The sequence below is a fragment of the Bos taurus genome, chromosome 29, assembly GCF_002263795.3.
Source record: "Bos taurus isolate L1 Dominette 01449 registration number 42190680 breed Hereford chromosome 29, ARS-UCD2.0, whole genome shotgun sequence".
NCBI lineage: Eukaryota > Metazoa > Chordata > Mammalia > Artiodactyla > Bovidae > Bos > Bos taurus.
This window is the reverse complement of record NC_037356.1, coordinates 2,666,557-2,688,674: the sequence shown is the minus strand read 5'-3', so window position 1 is coordinate 2,688,674 and position 22,118 is coordinate 2,666,557.

Here is a 22,118-nt window from a genome sequence, read left to right as displayed (position 1 = left end):
CCTCAGCTGGTGTCATTGCCTAAAAACCTTTTAAGCACAGGTTTTCATATTCTGTGATTTAACTCTTTAGGACCTTCTGTAACAGGGGAACTAATGACCTCTTCTCTATGAACATTTTAAATTGAGCTTATTCTTATGGAAATTTGATCTTTAGTGGTTTTATCAGAGTGATTTTGTTTAAAGCTGGGTATAAACCTAGGTATTCTAACCCTGAGTTTACCACGGACAGTTGAAGATTAGACTTGTAACAAAAGACACAGGTATTTATTTTGAAGTTGCCTTCTCTCCTGGACTTTACAGTTGGGGTGTGTGTGTGTGTGTGTGTGTGTGTGTGTGTGTATTTTGAGAACGTTTTACTGCTATACCCTCTCTTTCTCTCATGGGTTGGTTAAATATCTGTGTTTTCAGAGTAAGCAGAGGACAGAAAGCAGAAAGAATTTGAAATTACAAATTAAACTAGTTGTGCTAGAAGTAAAATGTTACTAAGTGAAGAGCTGATGGGTTGGAACCCTCATTGACAATCGTTCCTATTTTTATATCTAGCAAATTTTAATTGAAGTATAGTTAGTTTGCAATGCTGTGCTAATTTCTGGTATATATATATATAGCAAAGTGAGTCAGTTTTTTATATATATATATTTCTTTTTCCTATTATTTTCCATTATGGTTTATTACAGGATATTGAATATAGTCCCCTCTTCTGTACAGTAGGGCCTTGTTGATTATTTTATATATAGTAGTTTGTATCTTCTGATCTCGCACTCCTAATTTACCCCTCCCCAACCCCATTTCCCTTTGCTCACCTTCAGTTTGTTTTCTATGACTGTGAAACTGTTATTTTTTCTTAAATAAGTTCATTTGTGTTGTATTTTGGTTCCATAAATAAATGATATCATATGATGTTTGTTTTCCCCTTTCTGACTTACTTTACTTAACATGATCATCTCTAGGTGCATCCATGTTGCTGCAAATTGCATTTCATTCTGTTTATGTCTGAGTAACATTCCACTGTATAAATGTACCACACCTTCTTTACTTATTCATCTGTCAGTGGATATGCAGGTTGCCTCCATGTCTTGGCTATTACAAATAGTGCTGCAACATGTCTATTTGGGGTACTTGCATCTTTTCAAAGTATGGTTTTCTCCAGATATATGCCCAGGAGTGGGATTGTTGGATCAGATGGTAGCTCTATTTTTAGTTTTCAAAGGAATTTCACACTGTTCTCCATGGTGGCTACACCAGTTTACATTTTCACCAGCAGTGTAGGAGAGTTGCCTTTAGCAATTTTGGTTTTGATGTTTTATCTTTGGGCTTTGGAAAAAAATCAGCTGTTTGATAATCAAATGCGTCAGAACCCGAAAGAATACCATTTCTAAGGAAGACTTGCTATGAAAAGTATTGAGGGAACCAAGTCAGGTTCTCTAAAATGTATATCAATGAATCATTTGACAGAACACTGGAATTCTGCCATGAAGAAGCCAGTAATCATGACAGTCCTTTGTGAGTCAAAGTTCAGAAAACTTTGCATGTGTAACAGTCTGCAGCCTTGAGAGACCTGAGGATACAGCAGAGATGATTTCATTGGCCGAAAAGCTCTATTAGAGTTAAGGTTCTTAAATATGTCCAACAAACTCATCACACCCTTTCTGTCTTTCTTTACTGCCTGATACGTGTGTGGCTCCCCGTCTGAACCCCCCTCCACTGCCCCCAATTTGGCTGTCACTCTACGGAGGAAATAAAAACGCAGCAGACCCAGTTTCCGGGCTGTGTTACTTTATGGAGATGCTAAAAGGCAGCTTATTTCATATTGATCATCCCAGGGAGCTAGCCAAGTGTGGTGTTAATTGGGTCCTCTGGAATTCTAAACCCTTGGGACTGAAAGCTTTCTAGTGAGAAGGGGAAATAAGCCACAGGCTGCAGAAAAATGAATCTAGGAGCCTGCCTTGTCCCAATTTGCTGTGATCGGGACGGTGCATTGTGTATCCAGTTGCTTATTTCAATTAGCTGGTTTGTGTTGTGTTTCCCCACACCCCCCTTTTCTGCAAAGCTGTGAAGCCTTGTTTTGAAAACTGCTGCCCCAGAGTGCACTGGTTTGGCTGGCCTGCTCTCATTGTTCTAAGGCTCATTCCATATGTGGGTCACATCCGAGCTCTCCCCCTCCTCTCCCCCGCATCCCTTCAGTCATCTCCCCTTCCTTGTTCAGGCATCCAAGCACTGGCATGCACTTGCTAGTGTGCACATGTGCGCACACACACACAGTCTCTCTCTCACACATACACACACTTTTCTTCCCTTAAGAGGCAGAGGTAAGGGGCAGAGTCTTTCAGGAACTTCCAGGCAAAGCCATTCAAGCTTCGAACGCTGGTTGCTGTGCATTTAGCCTATGGCAAACACCTCTTCACCTTCATGAAAGTCATTACTCTGTTCATCTCCATTTTTCCCTCTTCCCAGCCCTTGCTCTTTTCCCTTCTCTTTTTCCAGGACAAAGGTCCTTAAGAAACTGAGATTGCTGCTTAGTTCGACCCTTTCTTGTTACCGTGGTAGCGAGTGGGTATCTCAGACAGTGAAGGATGGAGCAGGCAGGCTGGAGTTTTTATGCACAGTTCTTTGGGGGCTGCAGAAACAGTCTGCTGAGAAATGTGTGCCGCAGGCATGCCTGCTGAGTCCATTCTGCTGGTTATCTGTCACTTACTCTGACTAAAAGGTAAGGGCTTCTGTAATTTGCTGCTGCAAAGAATTCACTCATTGTTCTATTTCTAAGGCCTTCAACTAATTGACTCTTGAGGGAAGATGGGAATGAAGAGTTTTTGTTTGACTTCTTTAGCTTATCTATTAGATCTCTCTAATTTTTAAAAAATATCTGAAAGAAATATAATCTTGGCAATCTATGGCCACTAATGGAATAGCTATGTGTCTTCAAAGAAAAAAAAAAAAAAAACTTTGATTCCATGATGTTTCTTTTCATCTAAAACTTTTTATTTACCAGTGAAGAGTTGTGGGGTACATGCGATCACCATGTTTGATGATTTCTGTAAACTTTGGGAATAAGAGTTGTAGTCTTGTCCCAAAATGAGAATATTTTATTCTGGCAGGCTGCATTTTCACCCAATTAAGAATTATAGTGCAGTGCATTTGAGTAGTAAGATTGAGGAAAGTTAGAGACTATTTAAACAAGATGTAGCACTTGCACTGATGGGTCAATTACTGTAGTGTGAGTTAATACATGTTGATAAATACAAATCACCAGCTGTGCCTCTTGTTCTGTGTGTATTTACAGGCAACTGTCCACTGTTGTTCAGAAGTCAGATAGGAACTGAAATAACTTAGGATTCTCAAACTTGCCCACTTAAAGTAATAGGAACTATCAAATGCCTATTATCTTGGGAAAAAAGCTTAACTTTGGTTAAAGAAACATAATCTCAAAAACAGATTGTCCATCATTGTGGAATTTGTACAGTTGGAAACCAGCTGAGTTTTATTGGGAAAAAAATATGATTACACATTATTTTCTTAAGCTCTGGTGATTTATTGGGATTCTTTGGTAGGAGTATAGGCTGTATTTTCTTGGAGATGGAGATCTCTTTAATGATGTTTTCTTTTATAGCTACTGCTCAGGACATGTGATATGTATTGCAATCTAACTGTATTTATCAATCTGTCTCATGAGCCATAAATGAAGGAAAGGTGTATATTTGGATATCCAATTTGAGTCAACTTATTTTATTTATTACTTTATAAAATTTGGGCCAAAGAGCCTTGGGAAATGTTTCCTCCAATGTTGGTGCATATTCCTCTAACATACTGATGTATCTGCTTTAACAACCTCCAGTAAAATAAACTGGATTTCTTTAGTGATTAGACTTTGAGAAGAAACAGGAAGTAACGTGTATACTAAAGGGAGGATGTTGTGTTTAAAGGGGAAAGTTTTATTTCCTTCATCTTAACTCACAGTTTCTTAGTGGGAGTTTTGGAGATTGAGTCGATGGGTAGGGCCCATTGAAGGGCTTCCCAGGTGGCTCAGCGGTAAAGAATCCACCTGCAATGCAGGAGACATGGATTCGATCCCTGGGTCAGGAAGATTCTCTGGAGAAGGGAATGGCAACCCACTCCAGTAGTTTTGCCTGGGAAACCCCATGGACAGAGGAGCCTGTTTGGGCTACAGTCCATGGAGTCTCAAGAGTCAGACATGACTTAGTGACGACACCACCACCACCCGGGCCCACTAATCTTGTCCTGCAGAATGTGCAGAACTTCTCCAGGGAGTCGAAAGTGATGACTCCAGAGTTTGGAGCCACACGTGGGGCCCGTGCGTTGTCAGTTCCTCTGCTGGTTTCCAGCGGCGGTGCCTGTCAGACCACACAGCCAGCTCCTGTCCTGACCCGGGCAGCTGGCTCATCTTCCCCGACTCCTTAACGAGGCCTTTCCCTTCCAGCTGCAGCCACTTGGGCACATGTTTCCTGGGCAGATGTGCATCCTCGGTCAGATGATGGTGCTCAGAACTTACTCACTTGACTGATGCTTTGACCATTATATATACCTGACTTGCTTTTACTCTTCAACATCCTGTTAGGGACTGAACATTTGTGTGCCCACCTTATATGTTGAAGTCGTAACACCAGTGTGGCCGTTTCTGGAGATAGGCTGTATGAAGAGGTGAGAAAGGTTAAATGAGGTTGTAAGAGTGAGACCCTAGTCCTATAGGTTCTGGTGCCTTTCAAGAAATGACACCAGAGCTTTCTCCGTGTAAGGACTCGGAGAGAGGATGGTAGCTGTCTGCAAGCTAGGAAGAGTTCTCACACGGCATTGAAAACGCCTTCACTTTGATCTTGGTCTTGTCAGCCTCCAGAACAGTGAGAAATAAACTTCTGTGGTTTAAGACACTCATCCTGTGATATTTTATTATTACAGCCATAGCTAACTAATACACATATATAGTTTAATTTTTAACCTTCATGAACTTCTGGTTGAAGAGAGGAAATGATGTTGAAATACAAATAAGCTGACCAGAAGCGTAAAAATGATAATCCTGCTAATAACCTTAAGATTGTTCTAAGCATATCTTCAAGCTGAGTTGATCGGGGTTCTTATATAGCATTTGCTAAGTAGCTACAGTCGTGTCCAACTCTGTGTGACCGCATAGACGGCAGCCCACCAGGCTCCGCCATCCCTGGGATTCTCCAGGCAAGAACACTGGAGTGGGTTGTCATTTCCTTCTCCAATGCATGAAAGTAAAAAGTGAAAGTGAAGTCACTCAGTCATGTCTGACTCTTAGCGACCCCATGGACTACAGCCTACCAGGCTCCTCCGTCCATGGATTTTCCAGGCAAGAGTACTGGAGTGGGGTGCCATTGCCTTCTCTGCTTATATAGCATATTAGGTGCTAAAAATATAAGACCCAGCGCCTGCTCCATCCACTATGGCTCTTCATTTACTTAGATTAAAAATTATTTATATCCACTCTATGGTTATTTATTGAGATGTGTGTGCTCATAAAAATTACCCAAAAAAGTGGGTTAAGCATATGATGAAAACATTTCAACTATCAGATCACAAAGTTAATTTTTAAAAAAATTTTGACACAATATGGTGCAGTTAAGCCTCAATGTGCATGTTAACATGTCTGTAATCCTTTAAATTTAAATTGTATACAAATGATTATTTTTCTTACACTCAAGGTAAATGAAATAGCACTTCTTATTAACTGGAGGAAAATGTGAAATTTGTTTTCACACGTAACAAATGTAATTAAAATTGTATTAAATGAACTTTATGATAATATCTTTAATAATATATTGATCTCAAGTGAAATGCTTTATTTTAAATCTTTCTTAATGTACTCTGTAAAAAGGATGAAATGAATAAAAGATTTCCTAAGGGGTTTCCAGTGATGATACATTATAGTGAATTGTGTTCCTAAGGAAAAACGAATGGACAGTGCTAGGCTGAGAGGTCCCCAAAGGCCTCTGTAGAGTCTGTAGCTCTCTGATACGCCTGGAACAGAGCAGAATTAGGAATATAAAGAAGGATCGGAAGAAGGGATACCTTAAGAAGCATAAAGAAGACCCTCCTCTTGGAGGTCCACAAGTGTAGAGGGTTTCTTTGAGATGAAAAAGAGAGGTTTCAGTTCTCAGACATAGGCTGCAACCTAGGATAACATTGCTGTGGGCAGTACTACAACTGTTGGTCATTGAAGAAGTATATAAAAATGTGTATTTATTAGTTGCTTTGATTTATAAAAATAATGTAAATGTCTGTTTTTCTATTTACAATGGTCCTTTTAATATGCTTTAAAATGACCCATATTAAAATTACCAAAATTACCCATATTAAAGCATCTTAATATGCTTTAAAATTTATTGCTTAATAAATTGAATTCATTTATCTCTTGACATGGGCTTCCCAGGTGACATAAGTGGCTAGGAACCTGCCCGCAATGCAGGAGACATAAGAGGTGCGGGTTTGATCCCTGGGTTGGGAAGATCCCCTGGAGGAGGGCGTGGCAGCACACTCCAGTCTTCTTGCATGGAAAACTTCATGAACAGAGGAACCTGACCGGCTACAGTCCATGGGCTCACGAAGAGTTGGACACAACTGAAGTGACTGAGTGTGCACCTCTTCACTACTTCACAATTTAACTGCTTCAGTTAGTCTTGGCAAACGACACAACCAAATTATTGATCTGTTCCTAGCATCACTGCAAAATTAAGCTGACAGCTAGAATTGCATGGTGCCCACCTTCTCTGTGTGTTGAAGAAAAAAATGATTAGATCACACTTTGGACTCACTGGGTTTTAGATCAACTCTCTTTTTGACCATCAGTCTCGGTTAAGGAAAGCCCGAGGGAGCCCATGCTGCGGTGTGGTGAGCTGATGCCCTGTTCAGTAGTGCCTCACTGTGGTTCTCGAGCAGTGATTTCCCGCATCCTACCCTTTCTCCACTCTGGAGGCAGGTGCCTTGGGAAACGGGAAACCTGTGGCTTGATTTGAGCAAAGAAGGGATTAACCAGACTGCCAACCCTAGGACACATGGAGCATATTGGCTGTGTCACTAAGGAGGTGGCCGAGGAGGAAGTGGGACGTCAGGACTGCTGATGCTGAGGAAGGAGGAAGTGATGAAAGAAGAAAAGGAAGTAAGGAAAGAAAGAGGGATGTGGCGCAGGGGGTTGAAGGAGAAATGAAGGATGAGAAAACCAGAAACATGAACTTTAAAAATGCTTCCATCCACTCCCTCCAAACATGGACATGGAGACTCACAGGCACTCTTTCTGGATTTAGTTATATTCTGTTGTTTGCAGTATATAAAGGTTAATTTTTTTTTAGTTGCAGTTTTGTTATGCCTTTTTATTGCTGAGTGACCCCAGGTAGGCAATTTTGCTGGGAAATCAAAGGATGGTTGTTTGAACTGCATTAGCATGGGAAAGGAAAGTGGCCTGGTATCCCCTATCCCTGGCCAGGGTAGACTTGCAGGAAGAGGCGGAGCTGGTGGTGGGGAAAGAGCTTGTTCTTTGTGATTTAGAGAGAAGTGGGAGAGTCTTTGTTGGGCAATCCATCAATCAAGCTCTGCTCACAGGTTTGCCAAATATCACGTTCTGTTTGCCGGGTTGGGTAAAGCCTGTCCCAGTTGACTGTGGCTTCTCCCTGGTTGTTAGTAAGTATATACTTGAGAGTAACTAGAGGGGCTTTACACTGCTTTACTGCTCACAACTTTTTTGAAGGCTTTCCATGTCTTCAGACTGCTAGAATTAAAGGATGCAGGGAACATGGTGGAAGGAAATACTCCGGTCGAAGTCAGAAATGCAGTCACTGCTCTTAACCAACTGCTCTTGGGGAGTTCTGTTACCTCAGTGGCCTCAGCGTTGTCGTTGTTTCCTGCTAAGTCATGGCCAACTCTTTTGCTACCCCAGGGACCATAGCCTGCCAGGCTCCTCTGTCCGTGGGATTTTCTAGGCAAGAATACTTGAGTGAGTTGGTATTTCCCTCTCTGGGGGATCTTTCCAACCCCGGGATTGAACCTGTGTTCCTGCTTGGCAGGTGGATTCTTTACCACTGAACCATCAGGGAGGCTTGATTCTAATAGTCTTTATTCTTCTCTTTGCATTTATTTAATACGAAAGCTCCCACCTGTGATCAAAGTTGGCCCAGAGTGACTGGAGGGAAAGAGTTATTCCAACTCATCTGCCACTGCTAGAAAGCTTTTTCTTTAACAGAAATTATCTACCTTTACTTTGAAAATATTTTGTAAAGTACTTTGCAAAGTCCAACTCACATAACTTCCCATGGGGGAGAGGAAATACCATTTTGGGCCTGGATTTCTAGAAACAGACAAAGAGCTACAGACAGGTAATGTGACAGCCTTGATATCCCACCTTGGGTTTAGAAGCATTATGGGAATCTTTTCCTGAAAGTCATTTAATGATTCCATATATGTATGTAAATAATGAGATTCTGAAAATGTGAAGATTATGAAAACAGGGCATTTGCTAGTAGCAGTGCTTTCTGAGTTTAATTCAATGGAAAAACATTAATAGTTATGGGGGAGGGGGGTGGGGAAGACAGAGTTTTCCTGGTCAAAGGAGTTTAGCAAACATTGGGCTAAAGAAAGTTAGCTGGGTTTCCTTACACATGCTTTCTTGTGACCTTTAATTTTTTTAACATAATTTGTTTGTTTATTTTTGGCTTGCTGGGTCTTTGTTGCTTTGTGAGCTTTTCTCTGGTTGCAGGATGTGCCTTTTCATCGCTGTGGCTTCTCCTGTTGCAGAGCACGGCACTAGGGCACGGGGCTTCAGTACCTGAGTTTGGATGTGCACTCTGGACCGGCAACCTGCGTTATAGCCGTAGTTCCCAAATCTGAAATCATAATCACAAATTCCTAGGCTCCAAAGACTCAGTGAATCAAAATTTGGGGAAGTGGGAATTCTGGACTTTCATTGAAGACACCTTTGGGAGACCAGCTTTAAGCAGCTAGTTTAAGCGGCTAGCTCGTCTGCTCCATCAGGCTCCAAGGCATGTCATGCATAGTGCAGCCCTCCTCGCCCCAATTTATATAACTGCACAACTCCTTTTATCCAAGAAATGCATGTTGATATTTATGGAACTAGCAGATTAGAAAATGCTGGTCAATGCATTTCTCATACTAAAGGCTTAAAGATTAAAAAAAAAAAAAGATCATCAAGTATTGGTTTGGGACTTTCCTTTGAATTTTATATTTCCTATGTGATGGCGGTTCAGATAGCACTAAAAATCACACCTGTTTTTTGAGTCCACATTGACATGTTATTTAAATTTTTTGTAGTGGTGTTTATTTCATTTATATTATCCTTATAGTTTTTTTTTTTTTTCCTTTTTTGCAGCAGACGTTCCCAGGAGATTGAATGTAATATGTAGTAAACTGTTCTGTTCTCTCCTTCTGTTAGGGAATAATGCTTAAACTTATTTGATTTATAAAAACCCAAATCCCCAGAGATAGGAAATTTCGTAATGAAAATGGGTTTGATAAACTCTTGGCATAAAATAGATGTCTAAGAGAGGAGAGAGTGAAGGATCTCATTTTTTAAAAATCCTGGTTGTTTCTAGGGCTGGACTCTAGATTGTTAATTTGTTGTGCTAAAGGGGATTATGACAGTGGCTTAATTAAAATGATGTGATTAGACAAATATAAAGCAAAAAATTCTGGTTCTGAAAAGGAGATGATTTTTTGGAGGGACAAGAAAACTTGGGAAAACCCCTCTGAAGAGGTTTACCTTTCTCCCCATAACTGCTCTGATGGCACATCTCAGAGAGCTGGGCGGTGGAACCGGATCAGTTCACTGCAGGCTTTGCATTCCTGTGTGGACAGCCTTGAAGGTGTTAGGGGTGCAACTGCATTTTGAGTGGAGAAAACATGCTCTAATGGGTAACTCCTGTCACAGCCATTAGAATCAGATTAAATGTAAATACAATCTTCTTTTCATTTTGAATATCCTTTTGTGTGGAAAGCTGTTTTTCATATGCTCATACTTGAGTGTCTGTTCTTTTAATAAGATGTTGCAAACCAGATCACCATTTCTATGCAAGCGACTGTTGCTTAGTTTCAATACCATGGACCTTTGCAGTCATAGGTGGACGAAAGAGCTTTGGACATTTTTGTGCAGTTATTGTCAAAAACCTTAACTGCTGAAGATTCAGGTTCAATATGGGTTTTGTGTTAGAGTCCCAGGAAACCATGTGCGTGTAAGATAACAAAGCACTGATAACAGTATGTGGTGTTAACTCATCTCATGATGATAAAAATTGATCTAAAGATTCTCTGAAGAAAAGACCAATTATTGCTGACATTCTGCAAGCTAGAACTCCCTGCAGATTAGACGGAGGCCCTGGCTGAAGACTGCCACCAGGAATTTGAAGATGATTCTTGCAGAAATCTTCCAGGAACTAGGGCCTTTAATCTGATCACATTTAAAACCCATTTCAGGCATGTTAGGTAAATTATGTCAAGGCTCTGGGGAGATGGCTCTGGCATCTGCGCATTCTCTGGGGATTGTTGTTTGACATTTGGAGCAGGTGAGGGGCCTACAGCTTGTGAAGTCATTAAGGTGCAATTGTGACAAGCCTGACTTGATCCTTTCTGATGTGCCTGCCAGACTCGACAGCTCCAAACAGTTGGTGGGACCCAAAGACACTTCTTCTTGGCTCCTTAGCACAGTGACAGTATGCTGTTCCTGTGGCCAGAACGGCATGAAAGACATTTTTGCTGAGAAAAGGTGGAAGCTCTCGGGTTGGCGTTTGCTGTTAAGTTAGAAACTTGAGCCTATTATCAATGACTCCCTTGGTGTACAGAATGGGTATATTTCCCCTTTTTCTGTCTTTAATTGTGCTTTAATTGACAGTAGGTGTCTCCTTATTCTGACAGATAGCTCCTTGCCTCAGTGCTCCTTTGATATCCAGCTAAGATGGTGTCTGGTCTTTTGGAATGCAGGATTGTGGTGTGTCTACAGTAGCTTGAGTGACATAGATTAAGGGTCCTTCTTTATTTGTCTGGATGTGTGTATTTCTTTTATGCATGCCTAAGCCTTTGTAACTTAGGGTCTGGCTCCCATGCCATATCCAGAATGGTAAAGTAGTTCAAAACAAACGCATCTTGAGTAGGCAACATCATCTTACTAAGAACTCTGAGCTCTGGGCACACTCAGGGTGCATCTTTTACTAGTTATGTGAATGAACACAAGTAATTTACCTTCTAAGACTCAGTTTTTCCAGATGCCCATCTGTGAAATGTGGCTCATTTACCCTATCTCTAGGATCAACTGAAGGTGAAGTGAGACATTGCATTGGAAACACTTGACTAGTGTTGCATACATATTAAGTACTTCGTAAGTGGTGCTGTGGGGCTTCCCAGTTGGTGCTAGTGGTACAGAACCCATCTGCCAATACAGGAGACACAGGAGTTGTGGGTTCAATTCCTGGGTCGAGAAGATCCTGCAGGAGGGCATGGCAACCCACTCCAGTATTCTTGCCTGGAGAATCCCATGGCCAGGAGAGCCTGGTGGGCTACAGTCCACAGGGTGGCAAAGAATTGGAGATAACTGAAGCAGCTTGGCATGCATGCACACAAGTGTACTATAATTATTGCTTGGAGTCCATTTTATTAGCATAAAATAAATATATTTTGAAAATATTTTTTCTTTGACAGCTTAAGTGATAAATGATATGGATATGAACATGGAATAGAATTTCTGAATTAATGCATCTGCTCTCAAGGAATTTTGTTGGTGGCTTGTCACATCAGCAAGCTTTAGATTACCGTTCATCTTTGGTTTCCTTGGCTTCTCTTTTTTACTTTGGTTGTTTTTAGCATCTATTTCATCTTTGTTATGTATAAAAGTATTTTATCTAATGTTTCATTTTGTAAGAAGATAGGAAATGTTTATATTCTTCAGAAATGCATTGTGGCAGCAAATATTAATAATAAAATCCCAACTATAACAGCTTAAACAAATAGAAGTTTATCTTTCTAATTTAGGACTTTGTGTACAGGTTTTTAACTTTGGTTAAGGACCTCAGCCATATTACGGTCAATGCTTCTATGATTCTCATAGACTTCCCTCTTTTCTTCCACATGGTTGCAAAATAGCTACTGAATTTCAGACATCACATCCCTTTTCAGGTAGAAGAAAGAAAGGTCATGCTTCCAGTCACCTAATATCATCCCTATTTCTGCTCGTTTCATTGGCCTACCCTGACTCACATCCTAGTTGCAAAGGAGATGAACTGTGGTCCTCACCTGGAGTTGGACATATTTGCTTTTTAAATAAATGTGGTGTTAGCTAACAGCAGGATGACGACTATTAGATAGACAAAAAATAGACTTCAACAACATTGCATCCCTCATCTTAGATTCTGTACAAACAGCCTTCTGTACTAGAGGAATTAAATGCAGGGGAAGCAGTTAATCCTAATCCCTCTAGCCCTTCTCCATGTTGAACTGACCATGCTTAAAGTCTGTATTATTCATTTGGTACAATGGAAAAAGAAAGAAGCATTTGCATCAACCAGTTGCCTGCCTTACGCTCCATGCTTTGGTTGAGGATGACTTCCCTTCTCTTGACTATATGCATCATGATGGTTGTAGTTTATGATGAATATAATGCATGTGATGTGCGACCGTCTTTGACCATGACTGGATCGCCATCCCAACAAGCGTGCTTCAGTTCATGGGGTTGCAAAGAGTCAGACACAATTGAGTGATTGAACTGAACTGAGCTGAACTGAAGTTCTTTGCTTCAGGTGGCCAACGTATTAAAGTTTCAACTTTGGCATCAGTCCTTCCAAGAATATTCAGGATTGATTTCCCTTAGGATTGACTTGTTGGATCTTCTTGCAGTCCAAAGGAAAGCAAAGTGAAGTCTCTTAGTTATGTCCGACTCTTCGCAACCCCATGGACTGTAGCATATCAGGCTCCTCTATTCATGGGATTTTCCAGGCAAGGGTACTGGAGTGGGTTGCCATTTCCTTCAGAGGATCTTCTTGCAGTCCTAGGGACTCTCAAGAGTCTTCTCCAACACCACAGTTCAAAAGCATTAATTCTTCAGCACTCAGCTTTCTTCACAGTCCAACTCTCACATCCATACATGACCACTGGAAAAAGCAGAGCTTTGACTAGATGGACCTTTGTTGGCAAAGCAATGTCTCTGCTTTTTAATATGCTGTCTAAGTTGGTCATAGCTTTTCTTCCAAGGAGTAAGCGTCTTTTAATTTCATGGCTGCTATCACCATTTGCAGTGATTTTGGAGCCTAAAAAATAAAGTCTGTCACTGTTTCCACTGTTTTCCTGTCTATTTGCCATGAAGTGATGGACCATTGCCATGATCTTCATTTTCTGAATGTTGAGTTTTAAGCCAACTTCTTCACTCTTCTGTTTCACTTTTATCAAGAGGCTCTTTAGTTCTTCTTCACTTTCTGCCATAAGGGTGGTGTCATCTGCATATCTGAGGTTATTGGTATTTCTCCCGGCAATCATAATTCCAGCTTGTGCTTCATCCAGCCTGGCATTTCGCATGATGTACTCTGCATATAAGTTAAATAAGCAGAGTGACAATACACAGCCTTGACATACTCCTTTCCTGATTTGGAAACAGTCTGTTGTTCCATGTCCAGTTCTAATTGTTGCTTTTTGACCTGCATACAGATTTCTCAAGAGGCAGGTAAGGTGGTCTGGTATTCTCATCTCTTGAATAATTTTCCACAGTTTGTTGTGATCCACACAGTCAAAGGCTTTGGCATAGTCAATAAAGCAAAAGTAGATTTTTTTTTTCTGGAATCCTCTTGCTTTTTCTGTGATCCAATGGATGTTGGCAATTTAATCTCTGGTTCCTCTGCCTTTTCTAAATCCAGCTTGAACATCTGGAAGTTCACGGTTCACATATTGCTGAAGCCTGGCTTGGAGAATTTTGAGCATTACTTTGCTAGCATGTGAGATGAGTGCAATTGTGTGGTAGTTTGAACATCCTTTGGCATTGCCTTTCTTCGGTATTGGAGTGAAAACTGACCTTTTCATCCTGTGGCCACTGATGAGTTTTCGAAATTTGCTGGCATATTGAGTGCAGCACTTGCACAGCATCATCTTTTAGGATTTGAAATAGCTCAACTGGAATTCCATCACCTCCACTAGCTTTGTTTGTAGTGATGCTTCCTAAGGCCCACTTGAATTTGCATTCCAGGATGTCTGGCTCTAGGTGAGTGATCACACCATCATGGTTATCTGGGTCGTGAAGATCTTTCTTTGTATAGTTCTTCCGTGTATTGTTGCCACCTCCTCTTAATATCTTCTGCTTCTGTTAGGTCCCTACCATTTCTGTCCTTTATTGTGCCCATCCTTCCATGAAATGTTCCCTTGGTATCTCTAATTTTCTTGAAGAGATCTCTGCTAAGTCACTTCAGTCATGTTCGACTCTGTGCAACCCCACCAGGCTCCCCCGTCCCTGGGATTCTCCAGGCAAGAACACTGGAGTGGGTTGCCATTTCCTTCTCCAATGCATGAAAGAGAAAAGTGAAAGTGAAGTCGCTCAGTCGTGTCCAACTCTTAGCGTCCCCATGGACTGCAGCCCACCAGGCTCCTGCATCCATGGGATTTTCCAGGCAAAGTACTGGAGTGGGGTGCCATTGCCTTCTCCGGAAGAGATCTCTAGTCTTTCCCATTTTTTGTTTTCCTTTATTTCTTTGCATTGATCACTGAGGAAGGCTTTCTTGTCTCTTATCCTAGTATTGCGTTTGAGAAGCAAACTTGAAGTTCCCTTTCCTTTCCTCTATCATTTTCTCAAAGTGAAACAAGCATAATCAGAGCTTTAAGATATTTCTTACACAGTCTAGATAGCTTTTTCATAATGTTTTTGAAAAGATATGGAGTCACTCTTTTTCTTATCTGCATGAACAGAAAAATATTACTTCTAAAGTCTTCCTATATAAAAGCACCTAGGCTGAATGGGTGACTTCCTTCTTTCATTATTGTTAGTTTTCTACTTGCACAGCCAGGATTCAGAACCATCGAATCAGAGAATTCAGGTTTCTTTGTAGTTCAAGCAGAGGGCGGTGGGGAATGGACAGAAATAGGTCACCTTGTGTTCAAGAAACCAGGACGATGGAGAGTTTCCTGGAATGCTCAGACACTGATGGACTCTTATTTGGGAGGCAGACTGTTTCAGAAAATCAGAACGGAAGATTTATAGTGTATGGCAGCCTGTTAAACATCAAAAAACCATTTACTAGTCTGTTTTTTCCTAGTAAAAGGAATTTGGCTATTTTCTTTCATCATTTGTCAAGAAGAGCAAGAGGCTTTTCCAAGCTAATTAGAACATGGGTTGAATGTGTCTTTTCTGTGGCATGTAGCCCTTGAATGATGTTTGGCCATCACCAGGTCCCCACATGACTGGGCGACAGAGATAGCATCAGCCCTTTAGCTGAGAGCCCTGGGTGCCAGCCATTGGTTTTGCCAGTAGCAGTCATGTGGCAATGACTTTAGAGAAGTCACTTAGCTTGAGGGAGTTTATACCAATAAAACGGTGGGTGTATTCGACCTGTTCAACTTCCAAAATCAGGGTCTTGCTCTCCCTTTGGAGTGTGCAGTTTTAAGGTAATCTGGGAATGTTTGGAATATTGCTCTGAGCAAGTATTAAAAATGGGGAAGGAAGAGATGGAAGCCTCCATGGACCCCTGTCTCTACTTTTGTTTTCCTCTTTCCACAAGAGGACAGGGTGGTGCCCAACAAGCTTGTGATTCTCAGTTTTCCAGACTAACTCAGAGTGTTAGTGGCTCTGGCTCCTGTCTTGTCCTTGCCGCCCCCCATCTTGGGTTTGGGGGCTCTGCCCCTTCTGTTTCTCCTCGGTTCTATCTAGACGTTACATGCTTTGGATTCGCACCCTCCCTCCCGCTGGCCCCGCCAGACATGGCCTCCTTCCCTCTTCAGAATGTCACTCCCCTTCACTGACTTCAATGTCACTGACTTTGTCCAGTCACCTTCTGCATTCTCTGAATATTAAGCCAAACTCAGCTAGTCGCATGTTATTTGATGACATGATGGACATTAGGTTGCCTCATGGTGCTCAACTTCAGCAAGCTATCTGCATTTTTTACAAGTATCGCATTCTCCTGAAAAGGATCTCTAGTTGGTGAAATAATGTGGAGGTAAGACTAACATGATAAATAATGCTGTATTCCCTGCAAAAGGCTTTCACATTAATCATATTTACTGTCATTCTCATACCAGGCCAAGGAACAAAATAGGGACATCCCTCTTGGATTTTATTCATTTCATTTGAATAGCTAAGACTCAGAGAGATTAAGTAGGTAATGCTCAAGGTCAACTAGCTAAAAAGCGGAAAAAAAAAACAAGACCTTGCACCTACCTCTTCCCATCCTGGGCTCTGGCTTCTGTAGGAGCCACCTCTTCACAATTTCTACTTCCTGTTCCTCATGTTTTTCCTTGTTGAATCAAGTACCAGCCAAAGGCCCACCATAACACATGGGACTTTAGAAGATGACTTGTAAATTAGATGGACCTCAAGTGTATGTAGGCTCAGCTTTGCAGCTGTAAAACATCTACCGCCACCTGCTTTTTTTTTTTTTTAGCTTTTCTTATCTTGTAAAAGTGGACTCAGTGAAGACAGGTGTGTTCACTCGTGTCTTGGATTGTGTGGCGTAAAGAAACTGGGACGTTTTACACCATGACATGGGCAGTTGTCTACCTCGTGACAGCACTTCATCTGACCCATGGAGGACAGTCAGTCGGGACGGTACAGGCTGCCATCTGCTTTGACATTTAGAAGATTGCGTTTAAAGCACCAAATAAAAAATCATAGCTCTTCATTCCTCCAATAGTGTGTTTTAACAATTCTTCATTCGTTAAACAATAAGGAAGATATGAGCAAAGTGTAAAATCTCCTACCCCATTCGATTCCTTCTTTTGGGTGAATTTTGACTGCATAAGCTTCTGGACCTTTTTCTATACCTTACAATGTATGTATGTATATACATTTTAAAAAATGAATCATGGTTCCTTTAAAAAAAATGCTTCACTGTTAGTCAAAAAGAGTTACTTGATTCTTCTTAATGAGTGCCTGACATTCTACTGGATGGAGTCACTAGAGGTACTTACCATTATGTATGGAAGGGCATTTAGTCTTTATTTGGTATATCACTACGAAAAACAGTCTAGTAAAAAGTATTATGACAGTATTTCTGTAGATTGATTCAAAGAAGTGAAATTTCAGAGTCAAAGAATATGCAATATTAAAATTTTAATTTAATAAAAGGGCGGCTCACTGTCGTCCAAAGCTGTCATCCTAAATTACTCTTTTATTAACAGTTGCAGTGTTTGAGTGTGCCCAATTCCCCGCATATTCACCATCCTTGGGGGATACGACTCTCATTTCTCAATTTGAGAGAGAAAAACAGGCCCTCATTTGACTTATATTTCCTTGGCCATGTGATGGCTGTACATCTTTTTCATAGTTTCTGTGTGTGTGTTTTTTGCTACTTGCATGGCTTTTGCTGTGAAGGGCTAGCTCGTGTCCTTGCTCCAGATTTATCAGTGCAGTCCTTTCTCCCCACTCTCTCCCTGAGGGATTGGTTTAGCCCCCAGCTCCCCTCCTTGGATACCAAAGTCCCCTGATGCTTAAACCCTTACATAAAATAGCTTACTGTTTGCACATAATCTAGGCATACACCCCCCTCCTTCCACTATATACTTTAAATGAATCTCTAGATTACCTGAAATACCTTATACACTGGAAATGCATGCAAATAGTTAGAAATGCAACATGAATACTATGTAAATAGCAAGCAGCAAATTCAAGTTTTGCTCTTTGGAATTTTGTGCAATTTTTTAAAAAATATTTTTGATCCATGGTTGAATCATGAATAGCATTCATGGATATGGAGGACTGACTGTATTTGCCTACCTCTGAGTCCAAGCTGTCTCTGGTCTGTCATTCAGTTCAGTTCAGTCACTCAGTCGTGTCCAACTCTTCGTGACCCCATGGACTGCAGCACGCCAGGCCTCCCTGTCCGTCACCAACTCCCGGAGTTTACCCAAACTCGTGTCCATTGAGTCAGTGATGCCATCCAACCATCTCATCCTCTGTTGTCTCCTTCTTCTCCTGCCTTCAGTCTTTCCTAACATCAGGGTCTTTTCAAATGAGTCAGCTCTTCGCATCAGGTGGCCAAAACATTGGAGTTTCAGCTTCAACATCAGTCCTCCCAGTGAACAGCCAGGACTGATCTCCTTTAGGACGGACTGGTCATTAGTCTGTCATGAGTCTTTTGTTTATTGCATCTTCTGCTGCTCAGATGTTTTTAATTTACATGCAGTCAAATCTGTTAGCTTTTTTCTTTATGCCTTTCTAAGCATTGTGTCTTCTCCCCAACAAGATTGTGGAAATACTATAATTTTTTTTCTACCAATCCAGGAACATGGTATATGTTTCCATCTGTTTGTGTGTCTTTGATTTTTTTTCATCAGTGTCTTATATTTTTTGCAGTACAGGTCTTTTGTCTCCTTAGGTTTATTCCTAGATATTTTATTCTTTTTGATGCAATGGTAAATGAGATTGTTTATTGAATTTCTTTTTCTGTTAGTGTATTAAAATGTAACAGATTTATTTGTATTAGTTTTTTGTAACTTGCAACTTGAGCGAATTCATTGATGAGTTCTAAATAGTTTTCTAGTAGTGTCTTAGGATTTTCTATGTATAGAATCACATTATCAGCATAAATAGAGACAATTTTACTTCTTCTTTTGCAATTTGGATTCTGTTTATTTTTTTCATCTCTGATCACCAGAACTAGGAGTTCCATAACTATGCTAAATAAAAATGGCATGAATAGACACCCTTTGTCTTGTCTAACATCCATTGAGTATGATGTTAGTTGTGGATTTATCATATATGACCTTTATTATGTTGAGATATGTTCCTTGTATGCCCACTTTCTGGAGAGTTTTTATCTCAAATGAGTTCTAAATTTTATCAGAAGCTTTTTCTGCATCATATGGTTTTTATTCTTCGGTTTGTTGATGTGCTGTATCACACTAATTGATTTGCAAACATTGAAAAAATCTAAAACCATGGTCCCAAAGGATACATACACCCCGATGTTCATTAAAGCATTGTTTATAATATCAAGACATGGCAGAAGCCTAAATGTCCATCAACAGAGGAATGGGTAAAGAAAATGTAGTACATATATATACTGGAATATTACTCAGCTATTAAAAAGAATGAAATAATGACATTTCAGCAACATGGGTTGGACATAGAGATTGTCATGCTGAGTGAATGCAGACAGAGAAAGAGAAATGTCATATTATACCACATATACACAGAATCTAAAAAGAAAGATGTGAATGATCTAATTTATTTACAAAACAGAAACAGACAGACTTAAGAGAATGAATTTGTGGTTACCAATGGGGAAAGATATTGGGTAGGGACAGGTAGGGAGTTTGGGATTGATGTACACACTGCTATATTTAAAATGGGTAGCCAACAAGCACCTACTCTACAGCACATGGAACTCTGCTCCGTGTTATGTGGGAGCCGGGATGCGAGGGCGTTTGAGGGAGAATGCACGCGTGTATATGCCTGAGTCGCTTTGCTCTGAATCCGAAACCATCACAACACTGTTAAGCAGCTTTTCTCCAATATAAAAGTTGAATTTTTTTCCAGTCCTTTTAAAGTTTTTTTTTTTTTGCTTTTGATTGTTTTAGGGTATAGATTCCTGATTCATGTATGATTGTAGGTAGACTTCTCATTTTACTTTGAAGTTCTAAAAATGGACAAGTATTTAGGAAAGAAAATAAAATTTAAAATTGTACCAAAAATAAATGAATTCTTAGTGATCCAGGATCTGGAGGCCTGTATGGCATAAGGTTGGTGATCCAAATCATCTAAGGGTATTGGTTTCTCTTGAAGCCATCTCCCCACCAAGATCTGAGAAAAGTGAAAGTGAAGGTTGCTCAGTCATGTCCAACTCTTTGTCATCCCATGAACTGTACAGTCTATGAAATTCTCCAGGCCAGAATACTGGAGTGGGTAGCCTTTCCCTTCTCCAGGGGATCTTCCTAACCCAGGGACTGAGCCCGGGTCTCCCACATTGCAGGCAGATTCTTCACCAGCTGAGCTGTGAGGAAAGCCCATGATCTGAAAAGCTATAAACTATCCCCTGTCCCTACTTTAAGCCTATCAAAATGTGTTTTGGGACCAGTCCACCATGGTTTAGTGACTAATGAAAGATAATGAGTCAGTCATTTGAATTGGTTTCTTAGTAGACAGTGTGAAAGAACATGCTTGATGACCAAGAAGATATTTGCTAGAGGAAGCATCTTGAGATGAAGAACAGAACTTAGTGGAGTGTGGCAAAGACCTGCATTTACACAGGGTTGCAGAATTTAGTGTATTTCTTCTGGAGGAGAATCCCACCCACAAACAGATGCATTATTGTCAGTACGGAATGAGAAAATAGCAGAATTCATGAAAAATGTCTTCAAGTAATATAAGTGCATGAATGACTAAGGGATATATATAGGTAACTGGCTTAAAGGATTGCTTTTAGGAGAAATGAGGTCAGGACAGAAATGTAAGTAGAAGGTATTTATCCTCAGCAAGTCTTTCTTAGAAAAACAGAAACTACATCTTACGTTAGGAAGATGGTGGGCTGCAAGGCAGTTGAAGATCACTGGTGAAGTGTTGATCTATTTTGAGTCCCCTTTTCCTGAAGACACCCTTAAATTCATGAAAAGGAACAGGAATGGATCTCAGGATTAGAAGGATGTGGTCCTCCCAAGGTCAGAGCAGTGAGGGAACCAGACCCCAAGCCTTGCCGTGTCTCCGTCAGGAAGGAGCAGACACATGTCGATGCTCGCCACATCACAAAAGGGCATTCAAAATCTTTTGCAAGATAAATCTTCCAACATTAGATTTTCACTAAACCAGTTATAACTTAAGCTAAAATGTACTAAAGAGAAAAAAATATATATCCATGAATGAATACTTTTGTCCTCTAACTAAAAGCATGGCTGAAGTTATTTTGCTTGGGGGTCCATAATAACCAAGTTCTCTGTAAATCAAGACCCTGGGATGTTAGTTCTTTTTGTGGGCCTTCAGTTCAGTTCAGTTCAGTCACTCAGTCATGTCTGACCCTTTGCGACCCCGTGAATTGCAACACGCCAGGCCTCCCTGTCCATCACCAACTCCCGGAGTTCACCCAAGCCCATGTCCATCGAGTCGGTGATGCCATCCAGCCATCTCATTCTCTGTCGTCCCCTTTTGGGGCCTTAAGAGCTGATTAATTTTCCCAAGTCACTTAGTCTCTCTGAGCCTCATCTTCCTGCCCTATAAATTGAGAAATAATGCCTGCTTCAGAGAGATGCTATGAAGAAAATGCTAACTGGTCCGTATAAAAATTACCCGAGTAATTTGGAAAATTCTGTGCAGAGGGTGAGATTTTAAGATATGTGATACTAGTGGTGTAAATGTGAACCCTTTTTTGGAACTCTTTCTGATATAGATTGTTTCCTCTGAGGCCAGTAAAGGTTGTATCTTGATTCTTTGTACCCTGAAACACCAGGCATTATAGATACATTTTTAAGATCTGTGGCATTAAAAGTGAAATTTGAATTGTATTTTTCACACTGTCAAGGTGGGTGGTGATGTAAGCTCTCTGAAGTGATGATTTCATTGTCTACTTTTTTTTTAATCCCCTAGTGTCCAACTAGCATAGTGCTGTGTGCACTAAAGACACTGAGCAAGAGGTTCAGATTATCTCTGAAATGTGCTCCAAATTTACCTGTGGCGCGGAGAGTTAGGGCTTGTCAGTGTATTCTTATAATCTCATCGTGCTTCTGTGTTGCTTCTGCACCAGCTCAAACTAAAATGCTGGAATTCCAGCTGAAATCTCAAAAAGTACCCACCACCTCCCATTTGGGGGAGAGGAAGAGCTGCTCAGAGACAGGCACCAGGGCATTCATCCACCCTTTGGCTGTGTTTTCACTTACCTGCCACAAAACCCAGGACTTCTCATTTACTCTAGAGCTCACATTTCCACAAACTAGACCTTGGAGAACTCTATGGGAAATGAATCTTGGCAGGC